Below are 19,952 nucleotides of genomic sequence, written 5' to 3'. Positions count from 1 at the left end.
CGACCCCCGTGACGCACCGATTGGTCAACCATCACGTCAGTCAATGCTATCCCCTGTACGATTGGTCAACCATTACGTCACTCAATGCTAATGAGCGGAATTTTGCCATTTTTTGAACCTTTTTTGTAAACTGTCCGAACCTTTTTTGTAAACTGTCCGAACAATTTTTGTCTGACCAAAAAGTAAATATGCCTATGACACTTCCAGAATCATAAGCTTTCTTTTGATATATATGTGTAGGTACGCTCTATAACTTTTGAGTGTATAGAGGACAGACAGACAGATGAACCGCTTTATATATATAGATAAATATAGATTGATGCTAGGTTAATTGGACAATATTTGTCTTGAGTCATGTTCATCCCCCTTTTTAAATATGTGTACTGCATTTTCTTGCTTCCAATCCAATGGAACTTCACCAATGACCCCTTCTTGATGGTAGCCAATACCCCAAAACATAGGTTTTGACTATACAGCATCAACAAGAGCTGCCTCAAGCAGGAGACTGCTACCTTAGAGCAACAGCCCCACTATCGAGCTGAGTTCAGACGAAGCAGTATTTAGTATCACAATATCTAGTATTATAGAGCACCGTGTCCCATCCAAGCTCACAGCCCTGGTTTTGCGAAAGATAAGAATGTTTTGGTAGACAGGAAAAAGCAGGCAATCAATAATACCCTTCATAATAAGTCCAGTATGAAAATACCCTCTCATCAGTTTATCTGAGGAACAAGTTCGTGATCAGCTCCAAACGACATGGTTCTCGAACAAGCTCCAAAGACTAATAGGAGCCAGTCAAATCTGAATACCGCACACTATCCATCCCCTTGTGAAGCACAACACCTCTGTAGGTAAGAAATAACACTCTATTTCCTGAAAAGTCATCTGAAATCTAAGGTCAAGATCCAAAAGTTCCACAGAAATATAGCAATAAAATCCACTGAGTCAAGATCAGGCACAAGAAATTTAAACATATCACAATCGCAGAAAAGAAAGACTTGCATTTATATAGCATCTTATCATATCTCTCCAAAATATTTGAAAGCACATTAGCACCTAGATCATATGCCCAAATCCTAGAAAGGGGCTTGAACCCAGAGGTTACTGACTCAGAGGAGAACGTGCTACCATTGATATAATTGGTAAGCTGACACCGGCCCTGATGACAGAGGCACGCAGATTCTCCAAACCCTATCTGAGGAACTAGTTACTCTCTGGCTAATCTCCCTGTCAGCCAATGCTGCTCTGTCTGAGTGGAAAGCAGCAAATATTCTTTATTCGCAGTAAGGGCTCAAAATGAGACTCCTCTCTCCTGTCCTTAAAGAGACCCTCTTTCAATTCTATTCTTGATGATCTGGGGACATTTTCTTTGTGCACAGAGCAGCAAAACACACTTATAAAGATCCATTGATAGTTTTGCTCACCTCGTGCACAATTGTCATTTACTTTTCCACTTTACTATTTCCATTCTGGATCATTTTTTTTAGCATCCTTTACTTTAATTTTATACGTTTTTCCAGTATTCCACTTTCATTGACCTTCATATCTTTTAAAACTGTTTCTTCTTTTATTCCCCTAGACCTTTATCTCATCAATTTAACCACCTTAAGTCAGGGATGGATCACAATGATTGTCCAGCACTGGATCTGCTGTTACATGGACGAGTGGGAAAATGGTGGCTGTCCCTTCCCCATCCCTCTCAGTGAAAACTGTGTCACCCAAGGATGATGTTACCTAGACCTCCAGCAGCAATCACTCGTCCTCCAACGTGGCCCACACAAAAGTCTGCACGTTTCTCTCTCATCCGTGTGGAACGGGACTGCTTAGTCCAATTTCCTAAAAATAAACGAGTGAACATTTATTAAACTGCAGGCGAGACCACAAACATCAGTGAAGCAGAACAATGATTGTTAGATGTATGCCCAAGCACTGCAATGTTATTCCTAATGTTGAATATTGAATGTAATGGGATATTTCCATCCATCAGTTCTTGAATTTTTGACTCTGCAATTTCTATCAGTGGGGTAAATTATAAACAAATATCATAGCGCTCCATTGCTTTATTAATACAATCAAAGTAAATTTGGATCAGCCGTCAAACTATTTGTTCCAACAGGATATACATCAACGTTCCACTTGGCTAAACTATAAGACTCACTTGAACAGGCTTGCAGATCATTGCTCTGAGGCTTTTTTTGAATATGTCAATTACTTCAGACCTCACACCCTTAATAGTCAGGTCTTTTTAATAAAAGGAATTAACTATCACGGTGAGCGAAGACATCAAATTTCCTAAAATAACCTAATAATAAATTACCCTCTTCATTTCTCATCCAGATATTCCTTAGAGGGTTTTTAGTCATTAAACCTAGATAAGGATGCTCAAATTCCATCAAATATTTGGAAATGGTGTTACACCCGGTTATGAACAATTGTTTAGTCCATGGTTGAAGACAGAGTTAATGGACAGGGGGGGGGGGGTGCTTTTAACTGGGGGTGGTTTATGTGTGGGTGGCAGGGGGTATCAACCAACTCCACCCCCCCCCCCGCCACCATCATCAATTTGAGACCCGAGCTATTTAAAATCCCAGGCTTCCTTTACATCCCAAGGGCCCGGAGGCTGCTCGCTGGCACTCAGGTAAGTTGCAGGGAGAGAATATCATTGCTCTGAAACTTTAAAAAAAAAAGAAAACATTAATTGCTCCAGACCTCACAGTCTTAATAGTTCTCGTGGGTTGCGGGGGGGGGGCCGAGGAAGCAGAGGTCCAGAGTTTGCTTGTGGGGCCCAGAGCAGCACTATGGCTTCAAGCCCCTTCACATTCCTCAACACTGGGTTACATTTGACATTAGTTCATTCTATATGTGTTGGATCTGGATTCGGTGGCAAAAACTCTTTCTGCTGGTTCTTTTAGGATTGAGGCCTATGATCACTGGTTGTTTGTATTAGATGCTGATGGATCTTTTGTTGAGGATCTCTTAGTGGTTGTTAACTAGCCACCTGAGTACTAAAGACAAGAATAAGGCAGAAATACAACTTGTATTTCCACCTACTTACTACTTACCACCTATATATTACTTCCACCTCTATAACATTGCCAAACTCTGCCCCTATCTCAGCTCATTTGCTGCTGAAACCCTCATCCATGCCTTTCTTACCTCCAGACTTGACTATTCCAACTCTCTCCAGGCCGGCCTCCCATCTTCCACCCTCCATAAACCTGAGCTCATCTAAAATACTGCGACCTGTGTCCTAACGCACACCCAGTCCCGTTCACCCGTCGCCCCTGTGTCCTAACGCACACCCAGTCCTGTTCACCCATCGCCCCTGTGTCCTAACGCACACCCAGTCCCGTTCACCCATCGCCCCTGTGTCCTAACGCACACCCAGTCCCGTTCACCCATCGCCCCTGTGCTCGCTGATCTACATTGACTCCTGGTCTGGCAACGCCTCAACTTTAACATTCTCATCCTTGTTTTCAAATCCCTCCATGGCCTTGCCCCTCCCTATCTCTGTAACCTCCTCCAGTCCTACAACCCTCCGAGATCTCTGCGTTCCTCCAAATCTGGCATCTTGCGCATCCCCTATTCTAATTGCTCCGCCATTGGCAGCTGTTCAGGTACCTGGGCCCTAAGCTCTGGAATTCCCTCCCTAAACCTCTCCGCCTCTCTACCTCTGTCTCCTCCTTTAAGACACTTCTTAAAACCTACCTCTTTGACCAAGCTTTTGATCACCTGCCCTAATATCTCCTTATATGTGGCTCGGTGTCAAATTTTGTTTGATAACGCTCCTGTGAAGCACCTTGGGACGTTTTACTACGTTAAAGGTGCTATATAAATGCAAGTTGTTGTTGTATATATTTACTTATTAAATGAAAATAGAGACGGTGCATGAAGTGACAGTCACCATCATAAGTAATGGCACCAAAATGGCTGGTTAAGGGGCCACTGGAAATTCACAATATGCTACAACAGTGGCAACAGGAGAGGTAGCATTCGGCGTAGGAAAGACAGGAAGATTAGCAGTGTATGTTGTTTTTAGAGGGGGCACTAAATAAGTATTACTGTGTTGAGAAGACAAAGAGGAGCCAAAATTAAGGGAGTGGATGTCACAGTGGCTCACAATACAAGGGTGAAATTCCTGCTCAAATTGATAGGATCAAATGATCTTCTTCCGGCAGTGATAACAGTACCCAGCAAAATGTGTTTGGGCAGTCTAAATCTGGTCCAAATGGATACAAGCTCACAGCAAAATAATATGAATAATTCGGCATCAACTATTAATCTAGGTGATCGAGGCTATAAAGGCAGCCGGTACAGGAAATGGATAGATTATACTGCTGCCACCCGAGTGCTTTTCTGTTTCTGGGTTAAGTGATGTTATTGGGATACTACAGAGGCAGCTTTATTCTATATCTCTGTACTAACAGCAGGTGCAAAAAAGTGGGAAAGTGTTCCACTCCCCGGCACTAACCTTGACGAGTTATAAAATTCATCCAATAACTTCAAAATAGAGCTGGTCTAGGCTACGAGAAGACTCTTTCTCTTCAGAGAACTAGAGAAGTTGGTAGGAAAAGCAGAACATGCCATCAATGCTGTTCCTGCTAATTAGGGTAATCACTAGGTTTATATTTACTTGTCAATTTTGGAGGTATAATGCAAAAAATATTCCCGGCCCCAGTGTTCAACATTCTCTGTACATTCTTGACTAAAATTCGACGAGTTCCAAGTGCTATCACAAAAGCACTACATTCAACCAGCACCAAATAAAAATGATCTGTAGATTTTCCTCAGAACTGAGACTTAAACAGAGCTCAGCATTTTTCATAATACTGTTAAGAGATCTTTCAGGTTACTGGGAGGCTGCATGAATCCCCCCAATTGAGGCAGAAGATCAGCCATGATCTCATTGAATGGCGGAGCAGGCTCGAAGGGCCGAATGGCCTACTCCTGCTCCTATTTCTTATGTTCTTATGTGAAGCTCAGGCTTCTGCCCTCACAGCCACGTGGGGCCGCACACCTCACAGGCCAGCACTGAGTGTCTGCAGCATGCTCCATGTGATCACTGCTGTGAAATGCTTTAGGACAGGATGTGAAATTTCAAATCCATGTTCCTTCTTTCTTCCCGTCTTTGGCGTTTCGAGCTGGATTTAGGTGGGGGTTGTTTCCGTAACTACATGTACAAAAATATCAATTGTATCTCTGTATCACCCAACTGGAGAGACACACACAATAAAATGGCAATGAGGTGGCTGCAAATTTTCAAATATCCCATTCAGAGTTAATGGAAATAAAATTAATGTTTTTAGCTCATTCATTCTGGCACTGAAACCTGCACTGCAGCAAATCTGCAGTCCTGCTATCATTCACGCTCCAGTATGTTTTAAACTTTCCATTTAATTTATTAATGATACGAACACTGCAGGAGTGTCAATCAGAAGAATATTCCAATGTCTGCATATCCTGAAAAGTTAATATTACAAGAAGGGGATGTAAGGCTGCCCTTTTGCTCCAACAGGTTTCCGTAATTGTGTCCATTATTCATTTGTCAAGGTTACCATGGAAATTGAGTCATGAATTTCGCTTAAGAGCCTAAAAGATTGACAGCATTTCCCACGGCAGGGATCCTTGCACCAACACGTTAATCCGCTTTTATCAACTGCTTTTCAGCATAAAGCACGGCAACTTGGTCACAGACAGAGCCACATCCAAGGAAAAGATGCATATTTAACATACCAGTATGATTAGAAATGATAATACTGAGGTTGATCTAGTCCCCACCAGTCCCTGCTGTAAATGGGCTATAGGGAATTGTGCCGATTGGAGGGGAGATATGTCTCTGCGGGGCTGATGGTTTGAGTCATTCACAGTGCAGCTCTCAGCAGCTGGAGAATGGTGATTGGTGCTGTGCTGCTTCAAAAGGGACAAAGATAAATATGAGGAAATAAATAAAATGAAATAGCTAGATTTGCTTAAGCACAGGGAGTCAGAGAATCAAAGGATAAGAAAAGGTTGCAAAGTTTGTAAGTAAGGATCATTTCAGCTATCCCGCACTCCCAGCATGGAGACTCACTAGGCTGGAGCTGGGTCAGAGATAGGGCTACAACACCTTAGCGCTACAACACTTTAGCGCTAACACCGGTTTTACTCCCGTCAAGTGAGGCTCCATGTTAACCTTGGAGATTATGAGGCCCACATCAAAAATTTACCTGAAGACCTATAAGAAGTTATCCAAATCATGAGAGGATTTTTTTTTTATTCGTTTATGGGATCAGGGCGTCGCTGGCAATGCCAGCATTTATTGCCCATCCCTAGTTGCCCATGAGAAGGTGGTGGTGAGCTGCCTTCTTGAAACGCTGCCGTCCGTGTAGTGATGGTACTCCCACAGTGTTGTTAGGTAGGGAGATCCAAGATTTTGACCCAGCGACGATGAAGGATCGGCGATATATTTCCAAGTCAGGATGGTGTGTGACTTGGAGGGAAACTTGGAGGTGGTGGTGTTCCCATGCGCCTGCTGCCCTTGTCCTTCTAGGTGGAAGAGGTCACGGGTTTGGGAGCTGCTGCTGAAGAAACCTTGGTGCGTTGCTGCAGTGCATCTTGTAGATGGTACATACTGCAGCCACGGTACGGCGGTGGTGGAGGGAGTGAATGTTTAATGTGGTGGATGGGGTGCCAATCAAGCGGGCTGCTTTGTCCTGGATGGAGTCGAGCTTCCTGAGTGTTGTTGGAGCTGCACTCATCCAGGCAAGTGGAGAGTATTCCACCACACTCCTTACTTGTGCCTTGTAGATGGCGGAAAGGCTTTGGAGAGTCAGGAGGTGAGACACTCGCCGCAGAATACCTAGCCTCTGACCTGCTCTTTTTGCCACAGTATTTATGTGGCTGGTCCAGTTAAGTTTCTGGTTAATGGTGACCCCTAGGATGTTGATAGTGGGGATTCAGCGATGGTAATGCCATTGAATGTCAAGGGGAGGTGGTTAGACTCTCGCTTGTTGCAGATAGTCATTGCCTGGCACTTCTGTGGCGCGAATGTCACCTGCCACTTATCAGCCCAAGCCTGAACATCGTCCAGGTCTTGTTGCATGCGAGCATGGACTGCTTCATTATCTGTAGAGTTGTGAATGGCACTGAACACTGCGCAGTCATCAGCGAACATCCCCATTTCTGACCTTATGTTGGAGGGAAGGTCATTGATGAAGCAGCTGAAGATGGTTGGGCCTAGGACACTGCCCTGAGGAACTCCTGCAGCGATGTCCTGATTGACCTTCAACCACCACAGTCATCTTCCTTTGTGCTAGGTATGACCCCAGCCAGTGGAGCGTTTTCCCCCTGATTCCCATTGGCTTCAGTTTTACTAGGGCTCCTTGATACCACACTCGGTCAAATGCTGCTTTGATGTCAAGGGCAGTCACTCTCACCTCACCTCTGGAATTCAGCTCCTTTGTCCATGTTTGGACCAAGGCTGTACCTGTAATGAGGTCGGGAGCCGAGTGGTCTTGGCAGAACCCAAACTGGGCATCAGTGAGCAGGTTATTGGTGAGTAAGTGCCGCTTGATAGCACTGTTGATAACACCTTCCATCACTTTGCTGATGATTGAGAGTAGACTGATGGGACGATAATTGGTCGGGTTGGATTTGTCCTGCTTTTTGTGGACAGGACATACCTGGGCAGTTTTCCACATTGTCGGATAGATGCCAGTGTTGTAGTTGTACTGGAACAGCTTGGCTAGAGGCGCAGCTAGTTCTGGAGCACAAGTCTTCAGCACGATAGCCGGGATGTTGTCGGGGCCCATAGCCTTTGCTGTATCCAGTGCGCTCAGCCGTTTCTTGATATCACGTGGAGTGAATCGAATTGGCTGAAGACTGGCTTCTGTGATGGTGGGGACATCGGGAGTAGGCCGAAATGGATCATCCACTTGGCACGTCTGGCTGTAAACGCTTCAGTCTTGTCTTTTGCACTCACGTGCTGGGCTCCACCATCATTGACGATGGGGATATTCTTGGAGCCTCCTCCTCCTGTTAGTTGTTTAATGGTCCATCACCATTCACGACTGGATGTGGCAGGACTGCAGAGCTTTGATCTGATCCGCTGATTGTGGGATCGCTTAGCCCTGTCTATAGCATGCTGCTTCTGCTTTTTAGCATGCATGTAGTCCTGTGTTGCAGCTTCCCCAAGTTGGCACCTCATTTTTAGGTACACCTGGTGCTGCTTCTGGCTCTTCTACACTCATTGTTGAACCAGGGTTGGTCATGGTAGAGTGAGGGATATGCCAGGCCATGAGGATACAGATTGTGGTGGAATACAATTCTGCTGCTGCCCCAACACGCCTCATGGATGCCCAGTTTTGAGCTGCTAGATCAGTTCTGAATCTATCCCAGTTAGCACGGTGGTAATGCCACGCAACACAATGGAGGGTGTTCTCAGTGTGAAGACAGGACTTTGTCTCTGCAATGACTGTGCGGTGGTCACTGCTGCCATGGACAGATGCATCTGCGACAGGTAGACTGGTGAGGATGCGGTCAAGTAGGTTTTTCCACTCACCACCTGTCGTAGGCCCAGACTGGCAGTTATGTCCTTCAGGGCTCGATCAGTAGTGCTGCTACCAAGCCACTCTTGGTGATGGACATTGAAGTCCCCCACCCAGAGTACATTCAGTGCTTCTTCCAAGTGGTGTTCAACATGGAGGAGTACTGATTCATCAGCTGAGGGAGGGCGGTAGGTGGTAATCAGCAGGAGGTTTCCTTGCCCATGCTTGACCTGAAGCCATGAGACTGCAAGGGGTGCGGAGTCAATGTTGAGGACTCCTAGGGCCACTCCTTCCCTACTGTATCGCCACCCCTGGGGGGTCTGTTCTGCCGGTGGGACAGGACATACCCAGGGATGGTGATGGAGGAGTTTGGGACATTGGCTGAAAGGTATGATTCTGTGAATATGACCATGTCAGGCTCGTTCTCCCAATTTTGGCACAAGTCCCCAGATGTTGGTGAAGAGGACTTTGCAGGGCTGACTGGGCTGGGTGTGCCGTTGCCGGTGCCAAGGTCGATGCCAGCTGGTCCATCCGCTTTCATTCTTACTATGTTTTGTAGTGGTTAGTTACAACTGAGTGACTTGCTAGGCCCTTTCAGAGGGCAGATAAGAGTCAACCACATTGCTGTGGGTCTGGAGTCACATATAGGCCAGACCGGGTAAGGACGGCAGATTTCCTTTCCTAAAAGGCATTAGTTAACCAGATGGATTTTTATGACAATCCGATAGTTTCATGGTTACCATTACTGATACTAGCTTTTTATTACATAATTATTTAATTAACTGAATTTAAATTCCCCAGCTGCCGTAGTGGGATTTGAACTCACGTCACTGGATCATTAGTCCAGGCCTCTGGATTACTAGCCCAGTGACATTACCACTACCCTACCGTTCCCTTTGGCACTTTGGCCACGAATTTGGATAAGGCCCGAAAATGGGTGAGGGCACCGCCCAGCGCTATTTGCCTGCGTCTGTTCTAAGTGGTGCAGGCAGCATGCAAAATTTGTGCTGCCTGCTCATTTACATGATTGCAATGCTGATCTCAGCGCTAAACATGCTGCTGATTGGCTTACCACTCAACGGGGTCGGGGGGGGGGTAGAGGTGCAGTCTACTGGCCAATAAAGTTTGTCCTAGGCTCTCTCCAGTACTGAAAAGGGAGGTGCTTTGTTGCAGAAGCACTTCATTGTCAGGTGAAAGCAAGGCATGGCACAATACCCAAGAGAAAGGGCAAAAAGTTTTTCTGATGTGGCACTGGAGGCCTTGGTCCTGGGGTCCAACAATGACGGGACGTCCTATACCCGCATGGAGGCAAGAGGCCTTCAAGGTTGAACAGCAGAAGGCTGTGGGAGGAGATTGCTCAATCCGTCACCGCGACGAGTGTTGTCCCCAGGACCTGGATCCAGTGCCGCAAAAAGTTTAATGACCTCACATGGTTGGTCAAGGTGAGTGAAGGCTTCAGCAAATGCCATATCCCACCACAAGCCTCACACACTGCTCAATGCACCACACCCCCATCACTCACCTTCCAGCAATCTCTAGCAATCACCACTCATGCCTCACAATCATTGCTTCACTTCACCCTCACACACTTACCACTGCTGCAAGACTCACACCCACAGCTCACACCTTGCACACACTGCCAGCTATTCAACCACAGCAGGCACATCACCCAAACACATTGCACTACACTCACTGACACACTTCCCTTTCGCTTGCGGGCCAAAGTGGCACACAGCCAGAGAGTGCAACAGCAGATGGGAGGCGGCCAAGCAAAGCTTGACCACCTAACTGAACTGGAGGAGGCATTGTTTGACAAAATTGGAGCGGCTGTGACAGATTGCCGTGGCGAGTGGCGAAGTGGAAAGCATCACTGATGATGATGGTATGCTCCTTCCTAATCCTTATTCTCACATCCTCCTTCCCCCTCTTCCCACAATCTCTTCTTACTCACAAACTGCTGATGGCGTATGCATGGATATTTTGCTTTCCACTCCTCCCCACACCACAACCCAACCCTTGTGTCTTTCTGCTTTCAGATACGTAAGAATTGCAACCTGGCCAGCCTGGTCCCTGAAGGTGAGGTAGAAACTGATGAAGACACACCGGCACGGCATCAGACACTCGCAAACACCAGCTCAGAAAATGGCACTGCGCGTACTTTAGAGGGTAGTATAGAGGCCGGATCTGCACCAGGTGAGTCACTGGGCACGAGTGGGCTGCAGTCAGGCCAGGGGGAAATGGTAGCTCAGGTGCCAGCTCACCGGAGGGCGAGTTCGCGCACGAGTTCTGCTGCACAAGACTCAGACGATGACCTCGATGGGATGGCCTTCAGGAGAAGGGTGGTGAACAAGGAACAAGAAACACTTCAAGGACACCCTCAAAGCCTCCTTGAAAAAGTGTAACATTCCCACCGACACCTGGGAATCCCTGGCCCAAGACCGCACAAAGTGAAGGAGAAGCATCCGGGAAGGCGCCGAACACCTCGAGTCTCTTCGCCGGGAGCAAGCGGAAGCCAAGCGCAGGCAGCGCAAGGAGCGCAGTCAACCCAAGAACCCCACCCACCTGCCCCTTCAACCATCGTCTGCCCCACCTGTGACAGAGACTGTAGGTCCCACATTGGACTCATCAGTCACTTGAGAACTCATTTTTTATGTGGAAGCAAGTCATCCTCGGTTCCGAGGGACTGCCTAAGAAGAAGGTGAACATGCACACGGAAATGCTTGGTGCAATGGCAAGCCTGCCAGAGCGCCTCTTGTCAGTGTCAAGGAGCAGGGAGGAGTCCGGCTCCAACATTACACGGGGCTTTGCGCAGAGTTTAGAGCCCATGATGTCCAGGATGGAAAAATTGGGCAACTCCATGAGCGACCTTGTAGACCCAAAGATGATGCTGGGTGTGATGGGCGATTTCACAGCTTCCATTGCAGCAGAGGCGGCAGCGATCCAACGTCTCAGTGCTGCAGTGGATGCGCAGACTGCTCTCCTGCAGTCTCAGCTTGCTGCCACACAAGCTCAGATTGCTGCCATCGTTGCTGGGTTTCTGAGTGTCGAAAGCGGCTTGCAGGGTGTCGCAGCAGGCCAGCAATCTGTGCTCCAACAGATTACTAGGAATGCTGAGGCGCCGCCCCGGGGGAGTGGCAGTGGCTCCGTGGAGCAAGAACCTGTTGTCCTCTCTCAGGATGGCAGCATTCCTCCTCCCACCACAGCCACTCCGCCAGTGCCCTTGCTGCTGTCTGTCAGCCAGCCAGCCCAGACTGCTGCCACCCATGTCAATGTGGTACAGTCTACAGCCGGACTTTCTAGGTCTGGAGCTGCTCGAGGTCATCCTGCAAGGCCATCTGAAGTCTCCCACACTGAAAGTCAGCAGCTTTCCACCAGCCCTGCTGCAGCCACTGGGGGAGCACTTCGTAGGAGCACTAGAATAGGAAAAGGCACACGAAAGACAGACACTAAGGGAGTGCACAAGGGTGATTAGTTGACTTTGTTCTTATGATTTGAATTTGATAAATTTATGAATTATGTTTGGAATGTGTGTTTTGTGGTGGCTCTCCTTTCAGCTTTGTGCCCAGGAGGACGCTGTGATGTTCCGTGACAGAGGGATGGTAAGATGGGGAAATGGTGAGCAAGGGAGATCTGGGGTTTCATTCACTGGAACCGGAGTCTGATGAGGCGCTCACGGACAGCCCGTCCGGAATGGGGATTTGCAGCCTGCCTCCTTCCTTCCTCCTCATCTTCCTCCTCCTTCTCTTCCTCCTCCTCCTCCTGAGGTGGTCCCGGAACCCGTGCTGGCAAGGGCTGGGCCTTCATGATGGCGAAGTTGTGGAGCATGCAGCAGACCAGCACGAAATGGGACACCTGCTCCAGCGAGTGCTGGAGGGCTCCTCCTGAGCTGTCAAGGCAGCAGAACCGTTGCTTGAGCACCCCAATGGTCTGCTCGATGACGTTCCTTGTGGCAGCATGGGTGTCATTATATGAGTGCTGAGCAGGAGTGGAGGGGTTGTGGAGGTGAGTCATCAGCCAGGTGCAGAGCGGATAGCCCTTGTCACCGACCAGCCACCCTCGTGTTTGAAATGGTAGCTGCAAGATTGCTGGCACACCAGACTGGCGCAGGATGAAGGCATCATGGGGAAAAAAATTGAGTCGCGCCCCCTTTGGGGCGCTAACTTCGCTGGAGCGCTACTTTTAGCGCCCCCAAAAAATTAGTACCCCCACGGCCAAAACACACCGCTACCGCCACAAGAGGGAAGCGGGGTGCTACTGGAAGCGCCCCGGCTCCCTCTTGCGGCACTGCAAGTGAATATCGCGTTGCTACGTGCCACGTCACGCCATGGTACTGCAGGCCTTCCTCCACTTCTTAAAGGGGAGGGGCTTTGCGCAGCGGGACACAGGGCCCAGCTGGGCCACCAGGGATCAGAGTGCTGGCAAAAGAGCCTGGCATGCAAGAGAAGTGCCGGGCTCACGGAGCGCAGCCGGCACTCCGTGGCGGGGGGTGGGGGTGCTCAGGAGGCCGGGGACAGCAACGGGGGCAGGTGCTGGCAGGCGGCCAGCAACAAAAATGGGCGCCCAGCACCTCCCCTTTAATTTGCGCTGCCCCGGCCGCAGGTAGGCCCCCCTGACCCCGTCAGAGATAGTGTCCGGCAGTAAGTCGGGGGCGCTACCGAAGATCGCGAGCAGGGCGCTGCGCATGGCGATGACGACATCACTGGCGGCAGAGCGCCGCGGGGTGCTAACGGTTACCACCGCCTCTAACCTCCCGCTGAATTTCATGGGAGGCGTTGGCAGCGCCGCGCCCAGGTGCTAGTTGCTTTGCACCCCGTTAGAGGGCGCTAACGGGAGGCGCAAAGCAACCGAATTTTTAGGTCCATGACTGTTGCCAGGATAGCGGGCATTCGCCATCATGATGCACTGGGCGTGGTCGCACAACAATTGCACATTAAGTGAGTGGAACCCTTCGCAGTTACGGAACATCTCAGGTTTGGTATACGGTGCCTGGAAAGCCACATGTGTGCAGTCGATGGCGTCCTGCACCATGGGGAAGACAATGAAGTAAGTCCCCTCTTGCAGTAGAGAGCCTCTATGACCTCCCGGATACAGCGATGGATGGTGAACTAGGAGATGTTAGCTATGTCACCTGCAGCAGACTGGAAGGATCTGATGGTGAAAATATTGAGCGCTACAGTGACCTTGAGGGCCACTGGGAGAGCCGTCGTCGCCCTGCTCTGAGGCTGCAGGTCTGGTTGCAGGAGGTGGCAGAGTTGTGTGACCACCTCCATGGTGAAGCGGAGCTTCCTAATACACTGCTCTTGGCTTAAGCACAAGTAGGAGAAGTGGTCTCGGAAGACCATAGGTGGGTAAGGCCTCCTGCTGAGAGCCCTCCTGCCCATCCTCCTCCTCCCTCTGCGAGCATCTTCTCTTCTTCGCTGCATCTGCTCCATCTCCATATTATACTCGAGCACGAGGGGGACTGCAAGTAGAGCCCCCATGACTGGGAGCAAGTGGTGTAAGCAGAACCCTTTAAATGAGAAGCAAGGCCTTCTCCAATTGCAGCAACAATCCCTGTGACCTCAGCAACTTTAACCAACTCCAGGAAGCTCCAACCAGTTGCACAAACTTAGACAAAGCCAGTAGAAATGAAAAAGCAAGTCAGCTGCAAGTTGTTGATGGTCCCTTTAAGTAGCGTTGCTGGGGGGGTCCTTCCTGCTGCTTAATGCTTGGTCAGCTGGTCATGATTCGGAGAGGGCATTAAATGGAGCGACGACGTCCAAAATGGCAGATCATGCGTCAAATCAACGTTGCACACTCATTGACGTCACGATCTTCCTCATCCAAATATGTGGAGCGAGTGCTGGCAATGGCAGCGCTGCCGACCTCCCCAAAATGGCAGCCGCGGCGGGACCTGCCGGAAGCGAGTTGGCCGCCAATTTTTTCATCAAAACTGACCTTAACGGCCAGCACTACACCCCCGAATTTCGTGGCCAGTGGGTTTTCTCTACAAACCTGGCCAGTTGTAACGGGTACTCGGCACTATTTTTCTGGATTTATTACATTTCCTTCCTCTGCAGTCTCTCTACCTCTACCTCAATTAGGCTCGGAAGTCAGCCAAGTCTGAATGAAAACAGCTCTTCATTTGTCACCAGAGGGATTTCATCGAGTCAGCCACACTCCATCTTTTCTTCTTCACTAAACATCTCTGCAAAGCACTTATTGTTACTAAAGAGCTCCATTAGCCAGAACCCTCCAACTTAATCGACAGCACAAAAAATGCGCATTTTTGTCTATGATGTATTATGTTATTGGCTTTTTTTCCCTTTCTTGCCACTGTACCTATGGACCAGGACCAGGTTTGATCAGCCATGATCTCATTGAATGGCGGAGCAGGCTCGAGGGGCCGAATGGCCTACTCCTGCTCCTATCTTCTATGTTTCTATATTTACAAAAAATGGCCCAGCCTGTTTGTTAAATATCAGCCCAGAACAGATGATAGAGCTGATTTTCACTCTTGGGAAATCATGTGTGGATAATTGTGGGCAGGGTGCCTGTTATTTTTGAAAATGCAAGGATGAGGCTTCCCACCTGCAGCACAAACTCAGAAAATTAGCCCTGATAAGTCTGCTATAGCTATTAGGATAACATAGAAATGTACATGCTCTAAATTGCAATCCTGCTTACCTGCTTACGACGTTTATGCTTTCAAAGTGCTGTTACTAACAGGTGACACTTGGACTATTCCAGCAGCTGTTAGCTGGGAGCTGATCTTAGGTGAGGGAATGCCTCGCAGTTCATACTAAGTGTTTGGAATAAATGAATCAATACTCAGGATAGGGCCAAGTCATTAAATTCAAATACAAGTATTCTGTGGGTCTTTCTAAGCATATCCTTGATTGACAGCATCATTTGAGCGTGATACATTTTTAATTTCCTCTGAGCGCTGTACTGTTGAGACGTTAAACCGAGGTCCTACCTGCCCTCTCAGGTGGACGTAGAAGGTCCCACGGCACTATTTCGAAGAAGAGCACGGGAGAATTCTCTTATCTCCATCCTTAGTCCTCTCTCTCTCTCTCTCTCTCTCTCCCCTTCCCCCTCTCCCTCCCCTTTCCTCTCTCCCACAGTCAGGGTATCTGGCCAATATTTATCCCTCAACCAAAGTCATTATCTCATTGCTGTCTGTGGGAGCTTGCTGTGTGCAAATTGGCTGCCATGTTTCCTACATTACAACAGCGACTACACTTCAAAAATTACTTAATTGGCTGTAGTGCTTTCAGACATCCTGAGGTCCTGAATGAATACACTGTATGAGTGCAAGTTCTTTCTATTTTTGTTCTGGTCAATCTTCAAAGGTTCTTGAAAGTATAACCTGGGCTGACATGCTCTGTCAAAAGCTCCTCTGAAGCCATAAGAGAAAGAGAAATAGGCAGCAGATTCCTCGGAATGAACGGCTATATAAGATTGTAGTCTGGGACCTTGCTTCAGGTCCTGTTTTACTTTAGTTTTAGCACAGGAGACATGACCATTTGTCTTATTTTATATTCTGAGGAACTGCTGAGCCTGTAAATCTGCTGCTAGTGTTTGCAACTATTCACTTATTGATTTACTGCTTAATAAATATGTGTGGTATTTTATGGCCTAAGCTACGGTCTGACAGAGTGTTTATTCTAATGCCCTCCAAAGTCGCGGAGGTCATGTGGGGGCATGTGATATATTCAATAAGCTGAAATACAGTGATGAGGGTTTCTGTTCATCGCCCTAAGTACAATTATCCATGTATAGGGCAGGTAAAGGCACACTCTGGTCCATAGGGAAAGAGTGCTCACTTATAACAGTGAGCTTTTGTGCCGAACCTGAGGAAAGTATCGAAGACATAAATCCAAAAGTGTAGCGCTCCCCTCCTTACTCAAAAGATAGTAGAGTCCTTCCATCAATTCCCTCCTTTATGCTAACACTTTCTCCGTTGTTCTTGTTTCTGTGTTTCCTCTTGCATACACACAGACAAACTGAAATAAGACATTCAGCCACTCAGAACATATTGTAAAATAATCAACTACTGCAAGATTTCATACGAACATACGAAAATGATGGACAGGTAAAGACCAACCGGTTCCTCTAGCCGGAGCCACATAGTTGTGATATCTTACACGTCGCGATACAGATGCTCCCTACCCGCCCAGGGCCGTGCCACTGCCAAGAAGGTAGAAGGCGAACTAGATGGACCTCGCTCATTTTTTTGTCCAGCAATTCCTATGTGCAAGATACATGTTTTCCACCTACTTGGTCTTGCATTATAGTAAGTTAACAGTATCGTTTTCAGAAATGTGTTTATGGATTGTGCTTCCTTTTGACAATTTATTACCCATCACCTCTGAAAATAGCATCGCTAATTCATCTGAACATGTGTACGTTTGTTTCAATTGCATTTAAAAAAATCTTTCATTGTAGAAAATGCAAATTGTAAACGTGAACATAGGCAGGAAACTAGAAAGCCCTGCTAATCTGAGAACCACGATAGGGTTCCCCTTGTCCTCATCTTTCACCCCACCAGTCTCCACATTCAACGGATCATCCTCCGCCACCTCCAGCCTGATCCGATCACCAAACACATCTCCTCCTCCCCTCCCCTGCCCTTTCAGCATTCCGAAGGGACCGCTCCCTCTGCAACACCCTGGTCTTCTCCTCAATCACCCCCTCCCCTTTCCCACGGCACCTTCCTGTGCAAGCACAGGAGATGCAACACCTGTCCTTGTACCTCCTCCCTTTCCACTGTCCAGGGCCCCAAACACCCCTTCCAGGTGAAACAGCGATTTACTTGTACTTCTTGTAATTTAGTATACTGTATTCGCTGCTCACGATGCGGTCTCCTCTACATTGGGGTGACCAAACTCAGATTGGGTGACCGCTTTGCGGAACACCTCCGTTCAGTCCATAAGCGCGAACCCGAGCTTCCGGTCACCTGTCGCATTAATTCTCCGCTCCATTCCCACTCTGACCTCGCCGTCCTCAGCCTCTTACACTGTTCCAATGAAGCTCAACGTAAGCTCGAGGAACAGCACCTCATCTTTCGATTAGGCACTTTACAGCCTTCTGGACTCAACATCGAGTTCAACTATTTCAGACCATAACCTCGGCCCCTATTTTTTCACATGACAGCTGTTGATGATTCTGCCATTCCCATTTACACCTGATCTAGACTCATCTTTTGTTTCTTTATTTGTCCCATTACCATCTCCTTTTGCCTTGTACAATCATACCTTTTGTCTTTTAATCTCTCCTGCCTTCCATCCTATCACAGACCTTCCCTTTTGTTCTGTCCTCCCCTCCCTCCTTTTCCTGCTCCTGCACTTGCTTAAAACCTGTTACATCTCTAACTTTTTCCAATTCTGACGAAAGGTCATCGACCTGAAACGTTAACTCTGTTTCTCTCTCCACCTATGCTGCCTGGCCTGCTGAGTATTTCCAGCATTTTCTGTTTTTATTACCGCTAATCTGAGGGTTTGTGTGGCTTTCCCACATGTATGAAACAAGATTCCCTGAAATTCTCTGGGAAAATGTGCAATTGAATCCTGTATTTTCATAGATAATTTTACACTGTCGACATAAATCTCTGGAGTTACTTGAAAGTTTTTTTCCTCTTAGCTGGTTGGCAGCTGAGTGAGAGGCAATAAAATAAGGCAGGACAGGGGAGTGAGATATGAGAGAGGGTAGAGGGGAGTGAGATATGAGAGAGGGTAGAGGGGAGTGAGATATGAGAGAGGGTAGAGGGGAGTGAGATATGAGAGAGGGTAGAGGGGAGTGAGATATGAGAGAGGGGAGAGGGGAGTGAGGTATGAGAGAGGGTAGAGGGGAGTGAGATATGAGAGAGGGTAGAGGGGAGTGAGATATGAGAGAGGGTAGAGGGGAGTGAGATATGAGAGAGGGTAGAGGGGAGTGAGATATGAGAGAGGGTAGAGAAAGAGAGAGCAAGGCATGGAGGAGATCAAGGTGGAGTCATTCAGTGAAACAGTAATTGATATGTATATAGTTTAGATTCGGATATATATACATATTTTTATATATATATGGAGAGAACGAAAGAGAGAGAGAGAGGAAGAGGAAATGCAATAAGAAAACTTATTGAAAATGTGAGGGAAAAGTCTAATCATGGCAAGCGATCAATGCATCTTCATCCAAAATAAGCCATTATATTGTCGTATGAATATATTAAATCATTTCTCAAAACCAATTTTACGTGTGAAAACGCCATTTGAATTTAATTTCCCAAAAGATTTTAATCATAGTCCCTATTTGAGATAAAAATCAGACCGTACATATTTGAATGATGGAGAGCTTGTACAAAATATGTTAAAATTCACAATCCTGAAGTTGCTTGATATTTCAATGTGTTCAGATGCTACGTAAATGCAGCATTATTGTTTATCCAAATATTTTCTTTGCCTTGTTATTAAGGTATTCAGAACTAGCAGTCAGCAATTTCAGTATTGTGAATTACAGATGCAAGAAGCTCGGGACATTATTCACTGCAAACTAGACAAGTTTTTCAGTTCTAAATGACTGCCTGTAGAGCACAATATCACTCTGATAATAGCAATACTCTCATGCTTAGATAAGGAGGGTAGCTTCCAACTAATGCCCAAGATTGGTGCGAAATAGGTGGAGGGAATCACGTCAATCGCCCAATGATGTTGGCGCGAGACAAGAACCTTTTCAGGTTTATGTCTCATTTAAATTTGATGGACAAGTTGTCAGTGTGAACTGCCCTTCTTGGAGTCCCAGCATCCTTCTACATCCCAAACTGATTCACCAGAAGAAAGGTCACAGCTTCAAAATGCAATTTGATATGACTATTATTAAATATTTAGATAATATAAAAATATTTTAACCAATTAGAAAACCCTCTGCAGTGAATCCCATTGTGTTGTAGCTCATCCCACCGAGTGCAATTGTTCTCCAGCTCTTGGGGGGAAAAATTGGGTTGCTTTGTGCCTCCCGTTAGCGCCCCCGGGACGAAATTCAGCGGGAGGTTAGCGGCAGTGGTAGTGCCCCGCGGCGCTGCGCCTCTGGCGATGATGTCATCGCCGTGCACAGCGCCCTACTCGCACCCCGGCTGCAAACTTCGGTCGTGCCCCCTGACCTTGGCCCTGAAATTAGGATCGGGGGCTTGCCGCGCGTGCAAGCCCCCGATCTGCACTCACCCTGCGCGCCGACATCTGAAGCCCGGGCCTGCTCGCATTTCCTGTCACAGGCCCGGTTCAGCTGTCGGCGCGATGTGCTTACCTGATCCAGCGGCATAGTTAGTGCGATGTGCCGGCTGGGATCAGGTGAGCACTGTGCAGCCAATCAGGGGCGGGGAAGCTCATTCATGAGTTGGAACGCTGAACGTTTTTCGGATACCGCGGGCGGGATTTTTGTCCGGCCGAAACGTAAATACGCCTATGACCG

At 47.6% G+C, this 19,952-nt stretch overlaps 1 protein-coding gene and 1 pseudogene across 1 annotated transcript in view; one reads left to right on the top strand and one right to left on the bottom strand.

The window, feature by feature from the left end:
- The window catches only part of klhdc8b (kelch domain containing 8B), a 161,261-nt gene that overhangs the window by 22,565 nt on the left and 118,744 nt on the right, over positions 1 to 19,952 (bottom strand). The window lies entirely within an intron of this gene.
- On the top strand, positions 9,729 to 11,997 carry LOC147111202 (uncharacterized; annotated as a pseudogene).

Source organism: Somniosus microcephalus, chromosome 11 (genome assembly GCF_052327205.1).
Source record: "Somniosus microcephalus isolate GS21.2 chromosome 11, FLI_Smic_1.0, whole genome shotgun sequence".
Taxonomy (NCBI): Eukaryota; Metazoa; Chordata; class Chondrichthyes; order Squaliformes; family Somniosidae; genus Somniosus; species Somniosus microcephalus.
Note: the sequence above shows the minus strand (reverse complement) of the source record. Positions and strands in the feature narration are given on the sequence as shown.